We start from the raw sequence: 10037 nt of genomic DNA on the forward strand, positions 1-10037 counted from the left end.
CTCAGGGCTACTACCACGGATTTTAAGGGCACAACAAGGCTGTTACATACTACACAATATATTTTAAAACACTTTTGTAATAGTGGGTGGTAAGTTCATAAAATAAAGATCTCTAAATCTTGAACCAGACGCAAGAGGTAGTCACATTTTGATTAGCGTCGCAAAGAGGAGATCACAAAACATAAATTTATAAAAGTTTGAATCTTTATTACTCTAATTAGTTAAAAATGGGTGTTTGAATCTAAATTCGCTCAAATATCGTTTATAACTTGAACGACTTGTATATACAATACTTCTAACATACTAAATAAAATAATTTATTAAAGACGACAGTGTGTTATAAAAATGAATTGCTGTTCGTTAGTCTCGCTAAAACTCGAGAACGGCTGGACCGATTTGGCTAATTTTGATCTTGAATTATTTGTGGAAGTCCAGAAAAGGTTTAAAAGGTTAGATAAATATGAAAACGTTCGGATATAATAAAAATAACAATTTTGTTTTTCCTTTGATGTGTCCCCCGTCGGACGGATTCCTTTTGTTTGTTTTAAGTTTATTTTATACATTATCGATTGAGGCACTACGAAGTCTGCCGGGTCAGCTAGTGCTAAATAAAATAATTATAATAAAGACGACAGTGTGTTTGTTTGTTCGTCATTTACCAATATCTCTACAAATCGCCTAGTCTTTTACGAGTATAGACCAAATAGCGACAGAAGCAATTCTTTATCCCGGGAAAAAGTAACAAGTTTTATATAATACATTATTTCTAAATAAAGCTTTTTTTAAATCAATTGACACCTCAAGGCACGCCTGGTATAAATTTAAGTATTAAAATTATAATTAATTATATCGACGCTTGAAAGGCAAACGTGACTAAGCGACAATGCGTGAACTTTACAGTAGACTAATTTAAAGTTGAAATACCTGAAAAAAAAAATATTTTAACGAATCTAGCTAGTAGTTGTAGGATTGAAATGAATTTAATAGACCTAGAAATATATTTTTTTTGCGCATCGAATATGGTTATTGCCTATCATTTATGTATAAAGCAGTTATTGTCGCTTAGTCACGTTTGCCTTTCAAGCATCGACATTTATTATAGGGAAGTCTAGGCTCAGTGGTGCAAATTGCGAGAGGCCTATGTCCAGCAATGGACCGCTGTGGACTGATGATAATTATAATGATGAATCATATCAAATTAAACACATTGTGGAAATTTCAAGTGGAAGTTTCAAAGTCGTCGTGGCCTAACGGGACGTCCGGTGCATTCGTGTTGAGCGATGCACCGGGTGTTCGAATCTCAGGCGGGTACCAATTTTTCTAATGAAATACGTACTCAACAAATGTTCACGATTGACTTCCACGGTGAAGGAATAACATCGTGTAATAAAAATGAAACCCGCAAAATTATAATTGCGTAATTACTGGTGGTAGGACCTCTTGTGAGTCCGCGCGGGTGGGTACCACCACCCTGCCTATTTCTGCCGTGAAGCAGTAATGCGTTTTGGTTTGAAGGGTGGGGCAGCCGTTGTAACTATACTTGAGACCTTAGAACTTATATCTCAAGGTGGGTGGCGCATTTACGTTGTAGATGTCTATGGGCTACAGTAACCACTTAACACCAAGTGGGCTGTGAGCTCGTCCACCATTCTAAGCAATAAAAAAAAAAAATCGATTTCTTAACTGACTTTAATATCTCTGAAGGTTTACGACAATAATTTTGATTAACCTGTATAAACTATGAACTTTATCAAACGCTATTACGCGGTGTGGTATTCTGAAGTGATTGATAAGAGATAAAAGTTATTGAACGCTTAGAAGTAATGTACTGAGAAAATTTATGATTCCCGATAAGGAACGGGGTTAACATTCTTTCCACTACATTATTTAGTTATTGTCCGTATTAGAAGACATTGATACCAAATATGGTAAGAGTAGGTAATTAATACGCATGAATATGTATTTTGTTATTTGGTTTTTTTTATTGTATAGATGGTTGGACGAGCTCACAGCCCACCTGGTGTTAAGTAGTTACTGGAGCCCATGGCCATGTACAACGTAAATGCCGCCAGCCACCTTGAGATATAAGTTCTAAGGTCTCAGGATACGGCTGGCGCACCCTTCAAACCAAAACGCATTACTGCTCCACAGCAGAAATAGGCAGGGTGATGGTACCTACCTGTGCGGACTCACAAAAGGTCCTACCACCAGTAAAAAAGAATTAATTATATAAGTATATTAAACATAACAGTTATAAAAAAAAAGGATATTAAAAATAAAAGTAAATAATTGTTCTTTTCTAATTTTATGGACATCACATAACGTGTCAGAGGAAAATTGTAGTTTGCTAATTATTTAGACATTCCGTTTTTGGTGATAAAGAAATTAAATCAGATCCAATCTGAAGAATTTATTTATTTGCGTAGGTAATTAATGAGGTACGTGGCTACCATAATCTTATCTTTTCCTTCCACGAGTCAATTATTAGAGTGTGAAGAAAGAAACACTGAATTACGAAAATTGTTCATAGCCTAAAGATATTCACTATATCGTTTTAAAATATATAAAAACTAGCTGACCCGGCATACTTCGTAGTGCCTCAATCGATAAACAAAAGACCTAAACTTTTGTATAAAATAAACTTAAAACAAACAAAAGGAATCCGTCCGACGGGGGACACATCAAAGAAAAAACAAAATTGTTAGTTTTATTTAATTCCGAGCATTTTCATATTTATCTACCTTTTAAACCTTCTCTGGACTTCCAGACCAAAATTAGCTAAATCGCTCCAGCCGTTCTTGAGTTTTAGCGAGACTAACGAACAGCAATTAATTTTTAAATAATAATATATAGATTAGATAAAACTTTATGATTCTAGAGGTGTCTGTGTTGTATTTGAGAAAGTGCCTCACTCAATTGAAGGTTAAATTATCGGACGAGAACTAATTGTCAATGAACTGAAAGCAATATCAATTTTCCGGGCTAGACCCTTTTTCGGAAGCTCATATTTCGTGGGCCTCTGGATCTACGGAGAAGCTTTGGTTCTTTCTCTCTGTATTGTTTTCTTGGTGTTCCACTGCAAGTGCTTCAAGTGATTCTATTGTTTCCAATTTATCATCACACCATACTCCATTAGAGCTAAGTTCATTCCTGCTATTACTTTGTTCATCGAAAGTGCTTTTTCAGAGGAAATTTTTGCGAAGCACCATCCGACTTTTGGATGAATTCCCCCATCACGTTGCTTCTTGAGCGCTATGACATATCCTTCTTCAAAGGAGACTATGAGCACAAGAGAGATTTCCGACGAGCAGAGGCTTAGCTGCGACGCTGGCGTTTCCATTGTCCACGGGTGACCCTAATCACCACCATTTCGGTCGTTTACCATCGACGACATTACAAAATATTTATTATGATCCCCAGACTTAAAACGATGTCAAATGACGAACTGCTCCGGGTCACTGGAAATTTACAATTGTAGTCCACTACGTGCAATAACACAAGCGTTTATAGCTTCAGGAATCTCTAAAACTCCACCCCAGTTATGTGCATCTCAAAAAATTTAAGTCTCAAATTCGTTGCTTAAAAATTGATACAAAAGAAGGTAAAGAATAAATGAAGGCTTGATATTAAATGGATGATAGCGTCCTAAGTGAACAAGGTTTTCCACAATTACATATAGTTCGCCTTAGGATAAACTTTCTGTATCAGAACCAATGACTTCTCAAGATTGAAATTCATTATACGTAATGTGTTTTCTCTTTTGTTTTTTGTTGTGAAAGTGGGAGAAAAAAATGTTACGATGCCAATTTGTTTTAACTTCTTTTGTCTTCACCCGAAGCTATATACCTAATAGAAACTCTTTAAACTTAATTTACAGCAAATTTGAAAACTTATCGAGAACCGATTCCACCTTGCGTCGATAATCCCCATTGCATAGGGGACATGGCCTCCATGAATGACCTTTTCCAGGATTATTCTACGCCATATGACTATTTTCGGCTGCATAGATCGTAAACATCGTGGTCTGCAGAGTTAAGAGCAGAGCGTATCTAGTCCGACCAGAGCCTTTTGCCTCTTCTGCTTCAACCTTGAGAATCGATTACACCACCATTATTTTTGGCCCAATATCCGAATTAAAAGTTTCCTCGTCGTTTCCTCACTGCTGAGGATCGTGACCATCACATTTCGACAGGATTTTACTCTTTGTAATGTACTTCTAGCGCCTCCGATCATTGGCCATAGACAGGGCTTAAGGGATCAGAACTACAAGGAAACAGATCGTGGTATCTTTTAGTACGGCTTGTTATTAAAGCGCTTTTTTTTATATTTGTTTTTTTTTATTGGTAACATTAAATCTGATCAATATCCTCTAAATAAATATCAATCAGAGGAGAGCGAATAAGGCTGTTGACTAGGTAATGGCAGAAATAGTAACTCAAAACCAACTCCGTTGACTGTGTGCGTAAAAATTATCAATTCCCCGAGAAGTTCTGTTATTTAGTTAATTGATCATTGTTGATCAACGCTAGTCGTGATCAGGTATAAAACCATCAAATTCCATGGACAATTTAATTTCAATGTTGCAGTCCACAACGAGATCCCACCGCACTGTCATCAGGTTATTCGCTGTTCAATTCAAAAAACCGAATTGAACAAGCGCTTCGTTCTAGATATATTCCGAATATGTCCTAAAGCAAGGACCGACATCTATATATTAATACGTGAAGCAAAAACTTTGTATCCCTGGTGGTGGTGTGAAACGCACGTAGGTGTACCGCAGGGTGGCGTTTTATCCCCTTTACTTTTTTCAATTTTTATAAATTCTATTTCTATACAACTTACTTCTTCCTACCACCTGTATGCAGATGATCTACAGATCTATACACAAACTTCTTTGTCAGAACTGACCAACGCGATGAAGACGCTGAATAATGACTTATCAATATTATCCCGTTGGAGTAATTCGCATGGATTGAGGGTGAACCCGTCGAAGACACAGGTCATTGTTGTCGGCAGTTCAAGATTGTGCTCGAAAGTGAAATGGTCGCAGCTTCCGGCTATTTTATTTGATGGCGTACCAATTCCTATCAGCGATACTGTGAAAAATTTAGGAATCTTAATTGATAAAAACCTTTCATGGAACGCTCAGATAAAAGAGGTTAGCCGGAAGGTGTTTGCAACAGCTGGATCTTTGAGACGGTTACGAAATTTTCTTCCAACTGCCACTAAAACTGCGCTTGCACAATCTCTCCTTCTTCCAATTCTTGACTACGCCGATGCCAGCTATACTGATTTAACTGAAACACAACTTGATAAACTTGAGCGGCTACAAAATTTCTGCATAAGATTCATATTTGGTTTACGGAAATATGATCATGTATCTGAATTTCGCACTAAACTCAAGTGGTTACCAATTCGCCTTCGCCGCAATACTCATGTCCTTTCATTACTATACTGTACTCTCTTTAATCCCCATGCCCCCATATATCTCAAAGAACGTTTCGAGTTCCTACGTGATACGCATAATTTTTCCCTGAGATCATCGGATAGCCTGAGACTGAAAATGCCGGCGCATTCATCATCATTCTTTGATCATTCATTCACCGTCCAGGCGGTTCGATTGTGGAATGCTCTGCCGGATGCAGTGAGAAGTGCTCAAACTTTAAACTGTTTTAAAAGAATGGTAAAGGAACACTACTTATCTTCTTAGTGCTGTTTGTTTGCATCATCATTTATTATTTCCATACTGTTGATGTATTATGTGTATGTAAGTATATTAGTATGTATTGTATGTAAGTATGTATATTGGTATATAATAATAAGTATATATTTCATATTATATGTAAACGGTATATATTTTGTTTATTGTATGTATATATTTTCTATAATGTATTATCTATAGTACACCGCAACATACCTGCCATATTTTTTTATATTTTCCAGAATTTCTATAAATTATACGGTTGTCTGGAAGAGATCGCTTTTAGCGATAAGACCGCCTATTGTACAAATTTATCTGTTTTTTGATTGTTTTTTTGAATGTAAATTGTGTTTTGGTGTGCAATAAAGTGTATTCTCTCTCTCTCTCTCTCTCTCTCTCTCCCTTTTTACGAAAATTGCGCGGAGGGAGGAGTACGAAATTTCCCACACTTATAGAGAATATAGAGAAGAAGTGCAGAATGCTAATATTTTTTTAAAGATAATGCATAAAAGATACATTAAATCAATAAAGAAAACACTACCATGTATTTGACGCACACACGCATTCATACTATTTATTTATTGTCAAACTTTTGTTCTTGACGTCTGTTGTCAAATTGAGAATAGATTAAATATTGTTTGTCTTTATTAATATTTTTCTATAGTGTAGTCTTGGCGAAATTTGTGATTATAGAAGCATAATAGTCTTTGAAAATAGAATCTTAATATGTAGTGTACAAACTTATAATTTCAATTAATTATAGTCGAATTTCGACTACTGCGGGACCACTGGTATCATACAAAAAATTGAGGGGACATTTATGTACGAAGCTCAACTGTAGAAGATAGTATATTAGCAATTATTTTCTTATTGCGCGGGAAAAAAAGCATACGGCCCACATGAAGATGCATGATTGAATCATCAAAGCTATTGGGTACTGATAATCCCCCGTTTACCGCTGAAGAGTTTAAAAGCCTCGTTCAAATAAAGCCACGTCGAATAAGGCGCTTGCTAATAAATATGTAATTTATTCGTTCTTCTGAAATGTAAGGGAAGGAACATAACGTTGAATCTCACATTTCATCACACGTGACTGCCTGCTTTAATCAAAATGCGTTTTATGTTTTCTGCAAGCTATGAAATGTGATTTTGCACGTTTTCTATTGTGGTAAGGTAAATTCTCGGTGGGCTTGTTCTTAAATTAAGTCCAGAGACCCCAGTTAGCACCACAATATCTGACCGCCTCGATACGTGGTACTGTTACGGGGTAGGTCCTCTTTTTAAAAAAGGACACGGTGACTGGCACTGAGTTTATTTTATAAAGAAACTAGCTACCCGCCCTCGCTTCGCTTTGAAAACATTAAAACACACATGAAACAAAAAAAAATAAAAAAATAAAAAAAGTAGCCTATGTTCATCAGGGACAATGTCGGCTTCTAATGGAAAAAGAATTTTTCAAATCGGTCCAGTAGTTTCGGAGCCTATTCGAAACAAACAAACAAACAAATCTTTCCTCTTTATAATATAAGTATAGATATAGATAGTACAAAACGATGTGTTTTTCCGCTACTTAAGCCAAATAATATGTTCTGCCGCGCTTTAGCAATATATCGTCTTTATATAGAGGCATTATTATTAATATTACGTTATTATTATTGAGGGGCATATGTAACAACAGTACAACAAACAACAAAGCTTTTTCAAAGCACCCATGATTGCATTATGTTAGAAATACGCAATATTAAAGAGGGCAGAACCACTGCTGGTCAGATCTAATAAAGGAAGCGGTTGGTCTATACTATGCGGCCAATTCCATCCATGACTATGGAGGAAAGTCATTTTTTTATTTTTTACAGTTTCACCAGGACAGGTGGGAGAGCAAAGGCTCAGCCTGGAGAGATCTCACCAGGAGGGGTGAGATTTGCTAACAGCTGCCCGAGCGCCTCTGAAAGAGAACTCAAGAACAGCTGATTCGCGAATGAATTTATTACCGCATCGGAATCACGCCCCGCTGAGAAGATCCGGCGAGAAACTCAGCGGGCTGATGTTTAGGTTAGGTTACACGTCGAACTATTTGCCGAGTTCGACGAGTACGGTTACCGGGTTCCCGAAGCCTGCTCCGATTGTTAGAGCTAAAGGCGTCTAATGCAAGGGTTATTGGATCTGATGGATCCGTAAGGACGTGTCTAGGGCGCTGACGGAGATTGGCTCCTGCGTGATCAGGATTCGGGGAGTAGTCAGCAGCGACAACGATAAGGCGATTATCATGACGCATAGCCTTATCGAAGTACCGTTCCGACGCTGACTTCATGTATTTCCGAATTGATTCGAGGCCCAGGTCGACGACGACCGACCTACACGAGTAGGTCAACGTTCCTCACGAACCATGGAGCCTTATAATTTATTGAAGTACCGAGGAAAGTCATATGTAGTCAAGGAACAATTAAGAAGAAAGGCTATATGACCTGCACTAGATTTGTACCAGTAGGTGGATGCTAGGACTTAGGAGGCTGTATAACTTAACTGTGTAACAAGGATGCAGAAAATAAGAAATCCAAGAAGAAAAGCGCCGATATTGAAGTGATAATTTGTGTGTGTGTGTGTTTTTATTTTATTTGTATTGTTGTACCTTAATGCTTTTAATTCTCACTTTGTATATAAATAATGCATTTGAATACATATTTCCTTTTGCAATTTATTCTTTATTAGTCAATAAATCAGATTATTACTAATAAATTTTAATACTCTTATTAGTTACAGCATTAAATTTTATGTTCAATTAATTTTTTATTTTTGTATTAGTGAATTAAATTTTTCTTTTCAATTACTATTCTGCGTGGCTAAGGTTTTTTTTTTATTATATCTGCGTTATTACATTTTTAATGCGCATTTTAAAATCGTTCTTATGTACAGGTTAATCGTATTTTGTGTGCGTGAAAAATTCAAACCGTTTTTAATTCAATCATAAGGGAATTAAGAATTACAATACGAATCGGAACTATTTCAAACATCCATTAGTTTTTGGCAAACGTTCACGAATCACGTTAAATAATGTTGGTACCTCAAAATAATGAATCGAATTTTGAAAATTCATTATTTACTCACGTTTCAATGTTGGCAGCGCTTCAAAAATTTCTTAATGAACCACGAACAATTAATGCACAAACACTTCAAATGATATTTCGGTAATAAACAATAGTTTGACTAATCGTAAAATATACACAAAATATGCACACACACACGCACACACACAAAAAAGAAGTATTTTAAATTTGATGCAAAAATTTCAAAATCCGAATTTCCAAAGCGGTGTATTCAGAATCCTAGTGATTTAAAAATGGAACACTAAACAGTTTATTTCACAAAAAAGTTTTTATTTGTATCGGTTTTTTTTTTTTTAAATTAAGTTTATTTTTTACGATCGCGCGCGTTCCATTGCGGGAAGAGGCATGCACGGTCGACGGTAAGTAAGGAGGGACTGGCGGCTGACGAAGGATTGCTAATCGCCGACTGAAGGAAACGCGGATCCGTGTGCAACGCGACAACGCTTCCAACTTGAATACTGTTTTCATGAGAGAAAAAAATATTACTATACTCTATTCTAATTACGAATTCGCATGAGACAAATGTTATTATTATGTTATTGTGTGTGTGTGTGTGAATTAATTGTATAATGATCTAGATTGTATGTGTATTTTTTAAATTATACTTACGACCATAAAACAAATAAAAAAGTAGTTTAAAAAAAGTAACAAAATACGCTTTTATCGAAAATCCAACAAAAAAATAGAGAATAAATTTTAATAAATTCGAATTGAAAATAGTGTAAGAAAAAATGATTTTATTGTAAAAAAAGCGTGGGGCGCATGGTATATGTAGTTATAAATATTTTACGAACAGATTTGAGTAGAAGGGTTATTTTGATAATATCCTGAAAAGCACCCCACGCTTAAGCGAGATTGCTTCTTTTTTTTAAAAATTTATAAATTCTTCTAAATCTTCAATTTGTAAATATACAGAATTGGTCGATATCTTTTTTACTCGGTAGATATATCCTCGCTCAAATATTTATTTGAGTCTTCTAGTCAACAGTACTCTGATATCGAGTCCAATACTTATTTAATACAAATAAGACATGATACACGTGTCGCTTCTAATATTGTCAGCGTTGTAATACTTTATATAATAATATTATTTTAATTGTAAGCCCATTTGAGCGGGGTTTTTCTAAAGCGCTGACAAGGTCATGGAGACTTAATGCTTTTCTTTGCTCGGGATCGACCAAAAAGCAGGTTAGTGATGTATATATATATATAAATTTTTTTTTTATTGCTTA

At 35.8% G+C, this 10037-nt stretch overlaps 1 protein-coding gene across 2 annotated transcripts in view; it reads right to left on the reverse strand.

Annotated features, from left to right (window-relative positions):
* The window catches only part of NGR-A5 (neuropeptide receptor A5), a 127023-nt gene extending 117842 nt beyond the window's left edge, over positions 1-9181 (reverse strand). Inside the window, exon 1 of one of the 2 annotated variants that reach the window (XM_038017837.2) lies at positions 8807-9177. The gene's annotated coding sequence lies outside the window, so the exon portion shown is untranslated. 2 annotated transcript variants of the gene reach the window in all.
* Between the last annotated feature and the right edge of the window lie 856 nt (positions 9182-10037).

Source organism: Bombyx mori, chromosome 20 (genome assembly GCF_030269925.1).
Source record: "Bombyx mori chromosome 20, ASM3026992v2".
Lineage (NCBI taxonomy): Eukaryota > Metazoa > Arthropoda > Insecta > Lepidoptera > Bombycidae > Bombyx > Bombyx mori.